This window comes from Mustela nivalis, assembly GCF_964662115.1.
Source record: "Mustela nivalis genome assembly, chromosome: 5".
Lineage (NCBI taxonomy): Eukaryota > Metazoa > Chordata > Mammalia > Carnivora > Mustelidae > Mustela > Mustela nivalis.
Window position 1 is genome coordinate 72,319,803 of NC_139024.1, and position 19,425 is coordinate 72,339,227.

At 34.7% G+C, this 19,425-nt stretch overlaps 1 pseudogene across 1 annotated transcript in view; it reads left to right on the forward strand.

Moving 5' to 3' along the window:
• LOC309865137 (protein LEG1 homolog) overlaps window positions 1–18,807 on the forward strand; it is a 28,787-nt pseudogene extending 9,980 nt beyond the window's left edge. The window contains exons 5-7 of the transcript in view: window positions 3,949–4,186; window positions 17,980–18,169; window positions 18,663–18,807. The product of the transcript in view is annotated as a protein LEG1 homolog (transcript). The remainder of the gene's footprint in view (window positions 1–3,948; window positions 4,187–17,979; window positions 18,170–18,662) is intronic.
• Window positions 18,808–19,425: the final 618 nt, after the last annotated feature.

Below are 19,425 nucleotides of genomic sequence, written 5' to 3' on the forward strand. Positions count from 1 at the left end.
AAGACTAAATGCTTTCTCCTTAAAGTGAGAAACAAGACAAGGTTGCCCGTTCTTACATCTATTCAAGATGTCACTGAAGGTTTGAACCAGGAAAATTAGGCAGTAAAAAGAAATGAAAGTAATTTAGATAGAAAGAGAAGAAATAATACTTTTTCTCTAAGAAATCCACTAGAAATATTATAATTAATATATGAGGTCTTCAACCTATCTGGATATAAGGTCAACATCCAAAAATTAATTATATTTCTATGTAATAGCATTAAAAAAATCCTAAAATGAAACTAAGAAAACAAATGCATTTACAACATTATCAGGAAAAATAAAATATATAGAAATCAAGTTAGCAAAACAACTATAGAACTTGGATACACTGAAAAATGTAAGGTATTTTTGAAAGATGTGAAAGAACTATTTAAAGGAAAATCTTCTTGTGTTCACGGATTGGAAGACTTAATATTGTTTAAATGGCAACTAAACTTACTCACAGATTCAATGCAACCTCTGTTAATCTCTTACTACAAAGGTACAGTAATCAAGACAGAGTGTTGATACATGATAATAGATATATGGATCAATAGAATAGAATTGGGGTCCCGAAACAAAAGCTGTTTTCAACAATAGTGTAAGACAACTTGATGGGTAAAGAATAATTTTTTCAACAAATGGTGCTGGGGGAACTGGCAATTCACATACAATGAGAGAAGTTTATCTCCTATAAAAGCAGAATTGACTCAAAATGCATTATAGACCTAAATGTAAGAGCTAAGCCTATAGATTTCAGTCTAAAGCTTTTGGTCTTTGGGTTAGTCATTTTCTTCTAAGATGAGACACTAAAAGCACATGGGACAAAAGATAAAAATAGATAAAATACATTTCTTAAAAGCTTAATGATTTGGTGCTATGAATGATACCATCAAGAAAATGAAAGACAATATACAGAATGCAAAAAAATATTTGCAAATCACATATCTGTAGGAGTTTTACATCTGAAATATATTTTAAATATTTTGTAGTTCAATTTTAAAAGACAAATAACCCAATTTTCAAAAATGGAAAACTGATTTGAGGAGGTATTTCTCCAGTAAGTACATATAGAGATGCTAAAAATCATTAGGCACTAGGTAAATAAAATTCAAAACCGTAAGATACCACTTTACAAACACTAGATTAGCTGAAATCTAAAAGATAAATAGTAACAAGTGTGAGAGGGGGTAGAGTATTTAGAATTGCTTGTAGGTATGGAAAATATTGCAACCACTTTGGAAACTAGTTAAATAATTCCTCAAAACATTAACTGAGTGTTATTTATGACTCAACAATTCCACTCTGAGGAAAATATTGGAAAGAACTGAAAATCTTATGTCTTCATCTGTTTTTTATGTCCTGTTGGCTCTCCCACAATCTATACAATGTCTAGTTGTGCTATTATTAAAATTGTGTGGCCCTTAACTTAATATCCTTATGTATTCATGTTTTCTCCTTCTTAAACTTGAGAGTTGGCTGCAATTTGATAAGAGCGTGGACAGCCAACCAATTTTTCTATAATCAAGGACAGTTGGTTATTTCATCCTCTATACTCCCATAGCTCTATATGAACCATGTATATACAGGTATGATTTTTTCACAGATAGTAACTAGGGGATATGTTCCAATTACTTTCTGAATTCATAATACCTAGACCCTGATGTATGTATTACTTAGAGTAATTCCAGGGGGAATGTAACAAACCATATAACTTCCATAATAAGACTTGAAGGACATAGGGCAAAATGAACAAGAAACAGCATGTAAAATGGTTCAAAAGGAACAAGCATGGTTCAAAATAGTAAGTTGTTTACATGGTCAGAAGATTGCTAGAACAGGTGATGCAGATTATGTATCTATATTATGTATATATATAGATAGATAGATAGATAGCTACAGATTATATAGATATAGATATATATCTGTAGAGAATAATTATGTGTTTGTATATGTATATCTATCTATATATATACACACATGCATACAGTTGTGTATGGGTGGCTCAGTTGGTTAAGTGTCGATCTTGATTTGAACTCAGGTTATGATCTCAGCCTAGTGAGATCAAGACCCACATTGGGCTCCAAGCACGGTGAGGAACTTGCATAAGATTCTCTCTCGGAAAAAAAAAAAAATTCTCTCTCTCCCTCTCCCCCTATGTGTCTGTTTTTATGCCAGTACCATGCTGTCTTGGTGATCACAGCTTTGTAGTAAAGCTTGAAATCAGGTAACCTGATGCCTCCAGTTTTATTTTTGTCTGTACTGTCATTTGCAAATATCTTCTTCCATTCCGTGGGTTGCCTCTTTGTTGACTGTTTCCTTTGCTGTGCAGAAGGTTTTGATCTTGATGAAGTCCCAAAAGTTCATTTTCACTTTTGTTTCCTTTGTCTTTGGAGACACATCTTGAAAGAATTTGCTGTGGCTGATGTTAAAGAGGTTACTGCTTATGTTCTCCTCTAGGATTCTGATAGATTCCTGTCTCACGTTGAGGTCTTTTATCCATTTCAAGTTTATCTTTGTGTATGGTGTAAGAGAATGGTCGAGTTTCATTCTTCTACATATAGCTGTCCAGTTTTCCCAGCACCATTTATTGAAGAGGCTTTCTTTTTTCCACTGTATATTTTTTCCTGCTTTGTTGAAGATTATTTGACCATAGAGTTGAGGGTCCATATCTGGGCTCTCTACTCTGTTCCACTGGTCTATGTGTCTGGTTTTATGCCAGTACCATGCCATCTTGGTGGTCACAGCTTTGAAGTAAAGCTTGAAATCAGGTAACGTGATGCCTCCAGTTTTATTTTTCTTTTTCAACATTTCCTAAGTGATTATGGGTCTCTTCTGATTCCATACAAGTTTTAGGATTCTTTGCTCCAGCTCTTTGAAAAACATGGGTGGAATTTTGATTGGAATGACATTAAAAGTAGAGATTGCTCTAGACAGTATAGACATTTTAACAATGTTTATTCTTCTGATCCATGAGCATGGAATTGTCTTCCATCTTTTTCTGTCTTCTTTGATTTCTTTCATGAGTGTCTTGTAGTTCCTTGAGTACAGATATTTTACCTCTTTGGTTAGGTTTATTCCTAGGTATCTTATGGTTCTTGGTGCTATCGTAAATGAAATTGATTCTCTAATTTCCCTTTCTGTGTTTTCATTGTTAGTGTATAATAAAGCAACTGATTTCTGTCATTGATTTTGTATCCTGCCACATTACTGAATTGCTGTATGAGTTCTAGTAGCATTACATTGTATACCTGAAAAAAAAGAAAGAAAAGTTGGCTTTCTAGTATACATGACCAGAAAAAAAAATAACAAACTACCTAAAAAGCAAGAAAAATTCTGTTACTTCATTTTTAGTGGTTGCCTGAAATGAAGATTATATGTTATATGTTCTTTAAGAGATACCAATTTCAGCAGAAAGTTTTCCAATTTTCATTGACTTTTATCATTGTATTTTGTTTATTTACTTACTTTAGAGAGAGTGTGAGGGACAGAGAGAGAGGGAAAAGGAGAATTCCAAGCAGACTGCTTGCTGAGTGTCCCATGATGCTGAGATCATGACCTGAGCTTAAATCAAGAGTGGAATGCTCAAAGGATTGAGCCACCCAGGTGCCCCATCTTTACATTTTAAAATAATGAGACTTGGTCGCATTTCAGAGTTTATTTAAGTAATCTAGATGCTTTATGAAAAGGGAAAAATATGATTAAAAACACTTTTGTTTTGAGATGGTAATTCCAAATTTAAAATCCTAATAACATCTCTTCAAATTTTAAGATCTAGGTGGTAAAATCAACACCAAATTTCTATGATCTATACTCTAAAAAGTAGAATAATGTCATTTTGAACAAATTATCTATTTTGAAAATTGAGTTCGCAAAATTCTGAGTAGACTAATTCAAAATTCATACTTTTCCCCACTTGTCTATTAGGTTAAAATATTATTCTAAACAAGAAGCTGATTTTGCAAGAAGCTGGGCTTTATTTGTGATTATTTAGCTCCACCATGCTTTCCTACAACCTTAATTAGAACATATGAATTCCAGAAGGAGCTGCCAAGATGCATGCTTATTAGTGGAGATAAAGTCCCCTTCATCAGTGATTTTAGTGGCTTTCAGAACACAATCCTATTTGCCCTAAATCTTCTCCACAAAGTGCATAAGTATACAGGTAAGAGAAACAGAGAACTTTTTGTGTGTGTGAATTCTTTATGTTGTGTTGTTTTCATACATATTGAAATGAAATACCATTAGAATCATAAATCATTACAATAGATTATATAAAGAAGAAAATGTTGACTTCCTAAGATATCTGTTTCAAAGTTTTAACATTAATCCTTGTGGGTTTATGATTGGCTTCATTTAATGAGCATGTATTACAGGCCCTCCCTTATTTAGCATGTCTTCTTCTCTGGGACTCTTACACAAAGCAGATCAATATCATCACATACTAATTTGACAAGGAGACAATGGAAATCTCTATTTCTTCCTTGGATAAATTTTGCTATTTTATCTTATTTTTGTTTTTAAAAGAGAAAGATACTAAACAAATATGACACTTGCCATGACTAACAGAACCATGAAATAAGTTGTGTTTTATGAACTTCCCTCATCCTCATCATTTATGATTGTAGACATAAAGAAAAAAACTTGATCCCCTCCTCCAATTCTGGTTTTGAAGAAGGTATATTTGTTCAAAATTTCAAAACCCTAGGTTTACCGATAGTGGAAAACATAGAAGAAATTCCATAATGGTAAATTTGAGAACTACTTTGTCATTCAATTTCCAAAATACCATTTATCCTTATTTTACTGAGGAAAAAAAATTATGTGTGTGTGTGTGTGTGTGTGTGTGTGTGTGTGTGTCTGTATGTTCCATTTATACTCCCTAAAGCAGAAATCAGAAAAAGATATGAGGCAAAATAAAAATAAATGCATTTTATTTTAAATGTAAAACTTGTATGTGTATTACTTAGGGTAACACTCACTGTTTTAATGAACAAATCTTCAAATTGTAATTGGAAAACTCAAAGGATTCTATTTCTGGCTCACATAATGATGATGTAGGATGTGAACTCGATTGATAGGAGGCTTTCTTCCATGGTAATTCAGAGACCTAGGATCTTTCCATCTCTGTCTCCATCCTCCTTCACAGCTTCACTATATCCTCCTTATAAAGTAATTCTATGAAATTAGCTTAAGAGGCCCCCCTTTGAAAAGCCTAGACTAGAAGTGACAAACTTATCTGTATTTCACATAACTTTGGTATGAATGGCAATACAGCCCAACTAGATGCTGCATAGGAGGGACTTAGGAAAGTTAATTCTTGCCTGAGCCCCACTGTTAGCAGAATCACAAAATGTATTGATTGCTAGTCATCTTTGCCACATTGTCAGATATAGAAAGTACAATGTAGGCTCAGATGATATGGGATCACTGAGCCACACAGGCGCCCCGGCACAGATGATATGAACAAACTCTACTGGCCTAGTAGGTAGAGGGAGGCACAGAATGGATGGTTAAAATTAATCATATTTTAAAGATTGTGCACAACAGATTTCTAGATTTTTTAAAAGTTTCTGTTTTACTACAATTAACTTTGGATTTGTTATGGAGTTCTGAATTGACTCTATGGGCTACAATAAAAAAAAAAAAGACAAGTTGGAATATAGTTGAATTAGCTACCTTGTTTCCTATCTTCCTTTACTAATTGCATGCATTCATTGATACTCAGAATTCAGAAACAGTGCTTTAAGCCTTAGCAGATATTTTTAATTAATTCAAGTATAGAAAAAATAGGATACCATTAATAAAAATAGTTCTACAGTTGAACATGTTTAATGTATAGTCAGTAAACATACACTGAACTAACTTTTTTTTTTTAAAGATTTTATTTATTTATTTGCCAGAGACAGAGGGAGAGAGAGCGAGCGAGCACAGGCAGACAAAGAGGCAGGCAGAGGCAGAGGGAGAAGCAGGCTCCCTGCCGAGCAAGGAGCCCAATGTAGGACTCGATCCCAGGACGCTGGGATCATAACCTGAGCCGAAGGCAGCTGCTTAACCAACTGAGCCACCCAGGCGTCCCTGAACCAACTTTTTAGTGTAACATTCGGCTACGTTTTTGAGGTCAGAAAATTTCAGCTTTTGCTTGACACTGGAAACTGGACTGCATTTCTTTATATTTTAGCTATTGTGCCCTGATATTTTTAAGTCTTCAAATCTCCATATTTTGGCATTAAAAAAATATTTATTTTCCACAACCAGACTTAGGAAAAGCCATGCAGGGAGAGTTTAGTCTGCAGAATAATGACTCATATGGTTGCGCTGCATCATTGCTGGTATAGAACAACAGATAAATGAGTGATTCTTGAGACTTGAGATTTTTGACATGTAAGCTCCAAGCACTGGTCTGCCACCAATCAGGGACCTCCATAGGGAGCCAAGAGCTCAGAGATTAGCCAAGAGTCCAGGGATATTAATGGAAATAGTTGCACATAAAATAAAGCAATGGGAAACAAACATGCTCTTCCTATCAGAGAATCAATAGAATAAAAAGGTCAGTAGCTCCAGGCTCATGACTTCTGTGTATTTCTTTTTTTGCTCATCAAGTTATCAATCCATTCTGATACCTCTGTCTTACTGAAAATTCATAACATTACTAAACACCTTTTCTCCATTTCTTAATATTTCATTTTTTACTATAATTTCACTTATACTTATTTTATGTGTTCAATATATGCCTGTTATTAAAAATTAAAACACTGCAGAGTTATTAAATGCATGTAAAATTTATCCTCTTGCCATCATCTTTTAACTTCCATATCTTAATTCCTTGCCTGATTCTAATTGTTTAAATTTTAGGCTATTCCTACCAAAAAACATTTACATGAGGTAGTAAATAGGTATAAAATAAACAAATAATTGGATTAAAAACTGTGCTGTTTGCATAAATGAGATTATATGTATGGCACTGCTCTGTGCTATAAATTTTTCAGTAGCTATATGTATTTGTGATATTAGCCAGTCAGCAAATATTGACCCACATTAGTCTCTAAATAATATATAACTTTCCATTGAGTGGACTGATACTCTTTTTGGTTTTAGGTACTGTAAAAGTGAAATTCACTGTGTACTTTAATTAGTATAATTTGTTGGGATAGTGACAGATTATATTACTAGGAGTGAATTCATGGATCAGGTGTTGCCAAGTGGCAATTAAACAGTGTGCTATGGATTACATTCTTGTCAAAACAAGAATAAAAACAAAACAGCACAAATGATTTATTAAATTTCATATTTCTTCAAGACACCAAAAATGAATATTAACAAACTTTCTAATTTTCAAGAATCTGATACAAGAAAAATGACACCTCATTTTTTACAGGTTTTCATTGCCTCAATCACTGCTGTATCCATTATTTTCTTTAGTTACTTCTGCACAAGTTTGGATATGAAGGCAAAATTTAAAAGACATAATTTTAAAGAGCAAAATATAGTTTTATTAAAGAATTTATATGAAAACATGCTAATTTTATACTAATTATACTGAGTTTTGTTTTTAGATAGTTTCACCATTGGGGATCAAAATTAAAATTTTACCTAAAACTCTTACATATCTTTACTATTTTTCTAGGAACACTATCTTTAACTTTATGGAAAACTTTAATGAAGTCAACAGTTGCAAATAAACTGTTTCTAGAGATTTTGGAAATTATCCTGTACTCTTTTAATTAAATGCTTCTGGAAATTGTATAAAATAAAAATCTACAATGATAATTTCTCAAAGAACAGTATTCTCAAAAATTAGTCCTTGGATGTTTGCATAATTCTGTCATTGTCTATATTTTAAAGTTTGAATTAATATGTTGCCATTAATTTGCTTAATTAATAATTAGTGGATAAATATAACAAATAAAATGTATACTTTTTAATGTAGATTCAGTTGAATAACTGATAAATGTTGATTAAATTAATAAAGGTCATAAAACCTGATTGGAATTTTGGATGTTATTCTATCTAAATCAGTTTTGTGAAATTTGGAGGAATAGATTTTCATGGTCAATAGGCAAGAAGCAGAAGATTTTAAATAAAATTTGGATTATGAATTTAGATGTCTAAAACATTTAAAAATGAACTATTTGTTTAGAGTGTATTACCTGATCCATCAATACCTTGGGAGGTTGCTATTTTTCTCAAAGTTAGAAAAATTATGTTATTCTCATATCTTCTGCTCTCTTTCTCTCTCTCTCTTTTCTTTTTAGTTTATACTTATTATGGAGCACTTTAGGGTCACAGAGGGTAAATTTCTCTCCCTGGCCCTGCATTTTTTTTCAAATTTTATCTCCTTTAAGAGGCAACAATGTGTCCTGACAGGAAGGTGGTTTCCCTCCTGCTTATCCTCTTGGTGACTTTCCTTCCATAGCTTTTATGCTGACAGGTTTTACATAGGGTTCCAACCACAGGCAAAATGCATCCACGAACAAACTATTTGGTAAAACAAAATGAATAAATTGAGCCAACAGGTAGATAGTATGGTAAAATAATTCAGCACTGATATCAGAAAGACTTGAGTTTACATCAAAGCTCTGCCATTTTTCAACCAATGTCAACTGGTTATTCCCAAGAAATTTATCAGATTCTCCTGTACCTCAATATTCTTATTGAATAAATGAAAATTATGGGAAAGAAATGAAGATGAATGAAGAGTCCACAAGATTTTTTTTTTTTCAGGTGCCACCTTCTAAAAACTATTTTTAATGCAACTATCTAATACTAGAAAGGCTGTGGGTTAACATGCACAAACACAGCACACATTGGTTTAGTAGGTCTAAAAGGGCTTTATGTATCTGATAATGTGGGTCACAACTTGAAAAAGTATAGTCCCTTTTTTTTGCTGGGGGGAGGGGTTTGGGAGAAGGGGGTGGGATTATGGACACTGGGGAGGGTATGTGCTTTGGTGAGTGCTGTGAAGTGTGTAAACCTGGTGATTCACAGACCTGTACCCCTGGGGATAAAAATATATGTTTATAAAAAATAAAAAATTTTTTAAAAAAAGATTTCTTTTTTCTAAAAATTGGCTAGTTTGGGGCATCTGGGTGGCTCAGTAGGTTAAGCATCTGCCTTCGGCTCAAGTCATGATCTCTGGGTCCAGAGATCGAGCCCCACATTGGGCTTCCTGCTCAATAGGGAGTCTCCTTCTTTCTCTCTCTCCTTCTGCCCCTCCCCACTGCTTGTTCTCTCTCTGTCTCTCAAATAAATAAATAAAAACTTTTAAAAAATGGCTAGTTTTTAAAATTAATTATTTTTATTAACATACAATATATTAATTGCCCCGGGGTACAGGTTTGTGAATCATCAGGCTTACACATTTTACAGCACTCACCATATCATATACCCTTCCCAATGTCCATAATCCAACCACCCTCCTCCCTACGCCCACACCCTCCAGAAACCCTCAGTTTGTTTTGTGAGATTAAGAGTCTCATGGTTTGTCTCCCTCCCGATCCCATCTTATTTCATTTTTTCCTTCCCTACCCCCCATACACCTCACCCTGCTTCTCAAATTCCTTATATCAGAGAGATCATATGATAATTATCTTTCTCTGATTGACTTAATTTGCTCAGCCTAAATCCCTCTCGTTAAAAATTGGCTAGTTTAATAACCAAAAGGCAATGAGCATCCAGTCTAAAACCTACAATACAGTAATTGTGATACAAAATATAGGTTTGATGAATAAGACATCAATAAGATAACTTGAATCAAAACTACAGAAAGCCCAAAGCATGAAACATACATATAACAAACTACAACTCTACCATTCCTAGAAATCATATTCATTTGCTAATAACTTTTCATCATCTGTATTAGTTTCCTTTTGCTATTGTAACAAATTGCCATAAACTTGGAGGCTCCAATATAACAGATTTATTATATTACAGTTCTGGAGATCACAAATCAAAAATGGATTTCACCATACAAAACTCAAGGGGTTGATAAAGCCTTGTTTTTTCTGGAAGCACCAGGGGAGAATTAAGTCTCCTGACTTCGGCAGCTTCGAGAGGCAGCCCTCACTCCTTAGCTCATGGCTTTTCTTTCATCTTCAAACCAATAGAGCAGCATCTTCAAATCTCTCTTTGATTCTGATCTTCCTGCCTCCCTTCTTTAACTTATAAGGATCATCATGATCATAATGAGCTCTCTCAAATTATCCAGCATATCCTCCCATCCCAAGATCCTAATTTAATCACATCTGCAAAATCTCTTTTGTCATCTAAATTAACATCTTCATGGGTTCAGGAGTTCACACAGGGACATCTTTTGGGAACCATTATTTTGATACCACATTATTCATAATACCATCACTGTACTGTATGCTTTCAAAGAGGGTTACAGAAGGGAGGTGGTGGTGAAACGGGATAACCAGATGGTGGGTATTAAGAAAAGCATGTGTTAGGTTGAGCACTGGATGTTATATGCAACTAATGAATCACTGAACACTACATCAAAAGTTTATGATGTACAATATGCTGGCTAATTAAACATAATGAAAAGAAACAAAGATAGATGTAAGAAAATGGCACCTAATAGTTGCATAGCAATAAACACACAATAAATTTCTGAGTATATCATTACAAAGTAATAGGTGTGTTTTCTATTGATGGTTGTAATGCAGTAGGAATGGATTCTATATCTGAAATGGTGGTTGGCAATATCTTAATTGTTAACAACATTACTGATTAAAAATTAGAGTAATTCAATTTCATGAAATGAAATTGCAAAAAAAATTAAGCAAAAAGGGAGAAAGATTTATGTAAAGAGTACAAAAATACTGCATGGAAACAGTGGGACAGAAGAACAAGTGGTTTTCATTGGCTATTAGAGCAAGAGCTAAAAAGTCATCACAAACCTAACAAAGTTGTCTTTATGTATTCTTCAGTTTTATGAGAACTCACTTCTTTTTCTTTCTGGGCATTATATTTATTCTTTCCTTGCTATACACAGACTGCTTCCCTTTCTCCATCTGTACATGATTTATCATTTCTGACTAAAGCTCTAGAGTCTACATCAGTTTACAAGTTATAGCTATGAGCCCATATTCTTGTCAATGTACAGACTCCCTTGAGATAGATTTCATCTGGTGGTATGTACTCCCTGTACTGATTCCCCTGTTAGTTATGCACACTAGCTCCAATGAGCTGCGGACAAAGGCTAATATAGTCACGGAGTAAAATCATCCATTTTATGTAGAGAGTGAGTGAGTTGTTTTTGCAAAAGAGCATATGCACTCAACAGTTATGACCAGACTATTCAGAGATGGCCACCCACACCTGAGATTCAGGTCAAATACTGAAAAATTTACAGGAAATATATACAGAATATATTTGAAAAACATATCTGTATCTATATATTTTCTTAAACATCTATGAAAGAAGATTTCAAAAGTGCAAGTTTTTTGTGATCTCATATTTGCATTATTGCTTTAAGAAAATTAAACTTTTTTTTAAGATTTTATTTATTTATTTGACAGATCACAAGGAGGCAGAGAAGCAGAGAGAGAGAGGAGGAGGCAGTCTCCTCACTGAGCAGAGAGCCTGATGTGGGGCTCGATCCTAGGACTGTGGGATCATGACCTGAGCCGAAGGCAGAGGTTTAACCCACTAAGCCACCCAGGTGCCCCAAGAAAATTAAACTTTTAAGTAGAAAATTTTAGAGACTGGAATTTATGCCACATTAATCTCCTGATTATCCTATTTTCTTATATTACCTCTATCTTTGTGTTTATACTTTATGTAATTGGGTCTTGCTTTTTCTATCCAAACAGTGTCTTTAACTTTTATGACTAGGCCATTGATTAGTATACATCAGTTACTATAATTTTAAATGTTTAAATTAAAACTACCCATAGCTAAAAAGTATGTCCCTTTGTTATCACACTTGCCTCTTGCTACCTTTCTTTTCTGCAGTGAGTATTTTTTCTATTATTTAATTTTATCTCTACTATTTGCTTATTGCTATTTATGCCACTTTAAAAATACAAATTATTTAAAAATAACAATCTGTTGTGCTTAGGATGGTAGCATGCAACTTTAGTCTGCCATCAGATATTGTGTCACTTTGTGTGTGGTACTAGAATATTCCCATTTCATCCTCTTCTTTGCACTATTGGTACAAATTTTACTTATACATATGGGATAAACAAGTTGCTATAATTTTTCTTTAAATGGCAATTGTCTTTTAGAGAAATTGCTAATAAATACACACATTTTATATTTGCTTTGCTTTTTATCATATCTAGCAGTGTTTTGTGGGGTTTTTTGTTTTTGTTTTTGTTTTTTACTTTCTGTCTAGTATTAAATTCCTTCTGTCTGAAGAGCTTCCTTTACCATCTTCTGTAATGCAGTACCTCAGGCGATGGCTTCCATTTTGTTGTTGGTAGTGGTAATGGTAATAGTAGCATGATAGTCATGTTGGCTTTCATTTGTTTCATTGAAAATTTTTATTTCTCAATTTTTTAGTGCATATATTTCACATTATTATCTAGTGACTTGATGGTTTCTGATAGGATGTCTGCTGGAATTCTTACATTTATTCTTCTTTATATAATTTGACTCTGTCAAGCAGCCTTCACTATGTTCTCTTTATCTTTGGGTCCCATCAGTTTGAGTAAGATGTGTCCAGGTACGTTTGGGGGAATATTAATTAATTAATATTAATATTATTTCTGCTTGGTGTTCTTGGAAATTTTTAGCTCTAGGGTATTGATAATTTTCATTATTTAAAAAAAAAAACTTCCACCAATATCTCTTCAAACATTATCGCACCATTTTCTCTCCTTCCTCCTTCTGAGACTGCAAGTACACCAATGTTAGATTGTTTAATCACAAAGCTCCTTTATGTTTTGTTCTGGTTTTCTACTCTTTTCCTCTTTAGTTTCATTTTGATTAATTTTTGTTGACTTATCTTTGAGTTTGTTCATTTTTCCTCAGCCATGTAGATTCTACTGATGAGCCCATTAGAGACATTTTTCACCTCTATTACCATGTAATTTAAAAAATTTTTCTAATATTTCCCCTTGCTTCTTACTCATGGTTTTTATCTCTCTGCTGAAATTACCCATTTATTTGAGCAATTATCTGTCTTTTCCACTAAAACCTTTAATATCATAGTTATAGTTTAAATTCCCTGCCAGATAGTTTCAACGTCTGAGTCCTAAGTGATTGGTTCTGCTTATTTCTGTGCCTCTTACTTTTTTTGTGTGACTCATAATTTTTGGTCGAAAGCCCAACACATGTGCAAGACTAGAGAAACCAGAGTAAAGAGTGTTTATGCTCAGAACTGGGGAGGGAAGAGGTGAGCAAATCTAGCCAAGGGTTGAGCTCTTTTGTTGTGGTGTTGTATCACTACTCTGTAATGTTCTCTTGTGGTTAGGGTATAAACAGGACTGCAAGAGAATTCTCAACAATGCTCATCCATCCTCAGCTTTAGATTTTTTTCTGCATCAGCTTGTGCCACAATGAGGGTCTCTTTATGGTTTTTTATGTTTTTTCTCTTCCTCTAAGGTTAGAAGTTTGTTATTTGATGCTTGTTAGCCTGGGATAGATATGCAGGTCATTCTCCATTATCCTGGTTCATCCTGGGCCTTAGTCAGGTCTTTATTGCTGATTCTCCAAGCCAGAACTTTAGCAGTGACTGAACCCCACTTAAAGGTAAGCATTTCTAAAGAGCTAAAGTCAGGATGATTCCTTTCCCACAAAGCTAGGATTTTTTTTTTTTTCTGTGCCTTCTCCCCATTGAATAAGGCAGTCAGACTTGCTGCCTCTCTACCAGCAGATTAAGGATTTTGTGCCATTGAGTAGATATGAGGAGAAAGCTCTGAGTGGGGTGTGCCTTTCTGGCAGTCTCCCTTCCTCCAGGCACACACCAAAAGAGAGCCTTTTTTGGTTCCTGCCTTGTCCCCAAACTCTAGCAAATACCCAGGAAGACCCATGGCCCATGGAGAAGAACATTTTATTGCATAAGACATGACTTTAAGCCTGAGGCTCCCATGGATTCTATTCTCTCATGCAAGCCTATACTCAGCAATATTCCCTCCTAAGATCCCTCTTGGGTTGGCTGTGGCTTTGGGTAGGGGGAGGGTCTGCATCACAGTTTGCCTTGTATCTCTGTCCAGTTCTACTTACTTCTCTTCTTCTGGTTTGTTGGTCTCTGTAAATGTGTTGTACCCCAAACTCTGTCTCAGCATATAAATCCAGAAGACCCAAATCAAAATACTATATGTTGGCTAATTGAACGTAATAATTTAAAAAAGGAAAGAAAGAAAAAAGAATTTTGAATATTTTAATTATTTTTTTAAGTTGAAAATTTCCATTTTTCAATAGGATTGAGTAAAAATATCTTTGCCTTCTCCATTCCCTAGGAAACTGAACCCTTCCAGGGATTTTTTTTCAATGGAGATTTTTCTGATTTTTCTGACACTAGGATCTACTTAAAATCATGCAACTTACTATAGGAAAGGAATCTGAATAAGGGAGTGAAAATAAACAAGGAAGAGAGGAAGTACTTAAGGAAAGAAAACAAAATAATGAGTCTTTCTTGTATCAGTAAAACCATTATTAAATGGCAGTTGCAGGAAAATCCCTGGACCCTCACTGTTAGATACCACAATGTGTCAAAGAGGCAAGGACTATAAGAAAACACAGCCTTGCGATCTTACCAAATGTTACAGAATTTCAGAGACAATGTTTCAATAATCCACTAATTTAAGAAAGTATCGATTAGCAAACAAATAAATAAGTGTTATTGAATGATACAGTGTGGTTCTAATTACGGTGAATTTTGGAGGAAAAAAATGAATAATATATTATCCCTTACCTGGAATGGTTTATGATTTCATGAAGAAAGAAGTTTAGATAGACTATAGTTTGTATTTTAATATATTTATGTATCAAAAATTTATTTCATTTAATATACACAAAAAATTTTTTATTCAAAAAATACTTATTTGTACCTGCTATACAAGAGTCACCTTCCTTGGCCATACTTACGTAGTAATGGGAAAAATGAAATCTCTGACTCCATGAAGGTTATAGTCTCAGTCATGAATTGGATTATAAGCAAACTTCATAGTCTTAGTAAATATTAATGCAAAAGAAAAATAACAACTTAGGGAAAAGTGATAAGGAGTGTTAAAATACATTAAGCATCTTAAATGTAAAAAGATTCATCTGTGAGATCTTGGTAAGGAGGAGGTATTTCAACAAAGATGAAGGTGAAAGGGAATGAGCCTGGAGGGTATCTTGGGTAAGACTATTCCAGACAAAGAGGAAGAGCAAGTATTATGGCTGGAAATTGGGAGCAGGAAAAGGACCAGTAAACAAGGTGAAAAGAAGTAGGAGGTATACTTAGAGCAATATTGCATTTGGGAGGCCAATGATTAGGACTCAGGTATAAGGGCAAATTGTGTAACTTGTTGTAGTTCATTGTGAGGATTATTAAAAAAAAAAAAAAAGCTTATAATGGAGTAAAGAACAAAGAGAAGGCTTTTGAGCAAATGAGTGACAAAAGTATCTTCTCTGGTTTAAACTAGACTATAGAGGTAATGGGAAAACAAGAAGGAGACTATTGAGATCATCTGAAAGAAATGTGCTGTTATCTTGGACCATAACAGCATGGCAATAAGTAATTCTATCCTGGATATATTATGAATGTAGTGCCAATGTAATTTGGTAATAGACTGGCTGTGAGGTATAAAAGAAAAAAGATGCTATAAATGATTCCAGGCTCCTCCTTCCCTTCCTTTCCCTTTTTTTTCCCAATAATTCGGTGCAAAACCGATTAGAGAAACAAGGTAAGATGGGAAATAGGTATAGGAGAAGGGGAGACAACCTAGTCTGAAGATCAAGAACCCAAGTAAAGTGAAGAAAGTGTACCCACAAAGAGGAGTCTCAATGTAAGAAGAGTTTAAACCTGGCTAGAAAGATATTCCCAGAGAGGAGAGGCCCAGCATGGACCGCCAGAGTTCAAGTAGTATGAGGAGGGAATTCAGTGATAGAGGCCACATAGCATGGGATATTGGAGACCAAATAGGGTGAAGAGGTTATCCATATGAAGGACAAAGTTGTGACATTGATGACAGATTGACTTATGTACAGAAAAATTAATTAAATAATGGAAGTGACTTTTTTTCCATTATTGGAAAAGGATGTTACAAATATGAAAAGTATGATAATTAAAATAACCCCTATGCTCTTGAGTTAGAACTGGAGGTATTGGAGGGATCTCATGGTTTTCAATATAGATAGATTAGATGAGACACATGAGTGGTCTGTGAGTAGAGACCCAAAATTCCCAAAATGATAAACACATCAGATCGTGACTTCAAAGTATCATTTACTGATAAATGGAATAGGATGCCTTAGAGAAATGGCTGTTTATGCTTGAGGCAGGTATAGAAAATTATAAGCTTGGAATGCCTTGTTAGTCCAGAAAACAATGAAGTGTTCTAAAATGGATGGATATATTGTCAAAGGGGCTTCCACTGGTCAATACTGAGACAACGGAAAATTAAAACCCATTGAATAAAATAACAGAACAATACATAGAGATACACATAAATAAATGAATACATTTAAAAAGGATATTTACATAGGTTCAAAACACCTTCCAAATACATATCTATAACATACATGTGTGTATATATAATGTAAACATATACATACTTATATATGTATATACGTATGATACATATGCATGATATACAGTATATAAAAATACATATATAATATATATTAAATAAAATAAATATAACAGTATAAGAAACAAATATGAAACATACACAATAACAAATAATAAAGTAAAACATTAATATGCACATACATATATAACAAATATAAAGAAGAACATGATTTCATTGGAGAAACCTGGTAGACACAACCTTAAACAAGTGAACATCATAAGTAATGAGACAAATTTGTGTTCTCTTACCTGATGCACTGAAAGAATACAATATCAAATTAAGTGATATTTCTGCCAAAGATGCAGAATATATCTAATATATCTAATTATGAATAAACATAAGACAACCCAAGTTGTGGAACATTCTACCAAATATCTGGCCTATGATTTAGTGAAAAAGTTATGGAAATGAAGAAAAAGCAGCAAATTTAAGTGGAAGAAAAAGTGAATTGGCCTAATTGATTATAGTGGCCACAGGAAAGTGACATTTCATAGACATTATTTTAGAGAAGTGGAAAGTGTTGGGCTCAGAGAGGAAGAAATGGGCAAATTAGAACTTATTTAGGAAAGATGATGATGTTGTATATGGAGGTTGAGGAGGGGAGTTGTGGTTTATTGAAAATTTAAAAAAATTATTTTGGAACCACAGTCATTTATTGCTATGATTTAGAGAAGGATGAATGAACACAAAAATGTTTACAGTTACACGAAACTCACAATTGCCTAGCAGCTGTGATCGCATTCTTTCACACGCTGAATTCAACCAATGGGTTTAAGCAAAATTTGCAGTAAAAAAGAAAAGAAAGTTTAAAACCATAAAAGTGTGTCCCTTAGGCCTAATCTCTTGTACTTGTTTTGTTTCCTATGAATTGATCTGTTATCAGTCAATTCAGGACGTCACGAGATTCAGTATCCTTCCAGGAGTCTGTGTTACCTCATACCTGGGAGTCGATGAAGCAGGAACTGGCAGGGGGCTCATTATCCCGTCAGTTCTCTGTCCCTTATAGAATCTCTTCCTTATATCCAAGAATTATTTCATATATATATAATTGTGTATTTCATTGTTTCATGCATACACTATTTTTTTATTTTTTTATTTTTTAAAATTAACATACATTGTATTGTTAGGCATACACTATTTTTGACAGGAAACAAGGTGTCTCTGGATCAGAAAACAGACATTCATTACTCATAGAACAACTTGGCTCCTCATGCCATTATTTCCACAGGGTGTAGCAACAAGGACCAGATGTTCACCTCTGCATGCAGTAAGGTTACACCACAGGAAAGCAATGCTGAGATTATAAGACTTGGAACTGACATAGAGCAACTGGAATACCAGTCCATCATTCTCTATGCTAATGCATGCAACAGAGAAAAAGAGAAGCCCCAATTTTACACTGAAGGGAAGGGCAGGGAGTGAGTTAAAAGAAGGTAAAATTCTTCTACTTCATATTCAAATTCCTTACATTCACTAACTATTAATTTTCTTTAACAGTAATCCTTTGTTCAACTTCTCAAAGACAAGCATCTCTCCTACTCAGTTCACCATGGCCGACCAGTGGTGATGGAGCATCAGGAATAAGGTTACTGCTCAATAAATAACTGCCAAATGAAGTCTGGGGCTTGGGAACAGTTTTCTGGTAGAGCTCTCTGTCAGCTCACTTGATTATAACAAACACACAGTACATGCATTTAGAGAAGGGCTGGGCATGCATGAGCCCATGGCCTGCATATTCCTAATTATGGCCCAGGATTCAGGTCACAGTGCAGGAATTTTGAATTGGTGTCTCCTATGCCTCACCCCTGAATCCTCTTAGCCTCTATTCTGAAGGCGTCCACCCCTGCTAGGACCAGTTCCAAATGGACTCTGATTTGTTTTGTGCATGTGAAACTTGTGGGCTACTTTTAGTCACTCCTTGAACCTTGGACCTACTGCCCTAAGTTTCTGTGCCTCTGTTGCTACCTGGAGCATCTGGAAAAACCTGTTTGGTTCTCAGACTTGTGCAACCAGCATGGCAAGAGAGCTATTATCCATTGGACCACACTTGTGTTAAAAAATTATACCTGGGGTTTAGTTTATGGAAATAATGACAAAGAAAACATGGAGAGGCCAATGTCATTGAAAGAAGAATTTATGAACATCTGGATGTCTCAGTCAGTTAAGCATCTGCCTTCAGCTCAGGTCATGATCCCAGAGTCCTGTGATGGACTCCCGCAGGGAGATCACTTTTCCCTCTCTCTCTCTACCATTTCCCCTGCTTGTACACTCTCTCTCTGTGTCTCTCTCTGTCAAATATATAAATAAATAAGATCTTTAAAAAAAGAAAGAAGAATTTATTATTACTATTTCCGGAAAGAAGAGGACATGCTACACCATACCAGGACTCATGGGAAACACCAGGATGATCAGGAGCCAGATGACAGGAGTGGAGGAAGGTATGGTTTGATCTTTATTGGGATTTCCTTGGCAAAGACCAGACAGGGCAGAAGAAACATTCCAGCATTGACGTTAGGCAATAAGGGTAGTCTCTGGTTTCCTGGTGTCTGGCCTTCGAATGATTTAGGGCAGAGGAAATATTGGCTTGGTGTATGAGAGATAAGAGGGTGAGTTAGGGCACAGCCTAGAGTCCATCCATCTATACATTAGAGTCAGGTTTTAGGCAAGTTGTCCA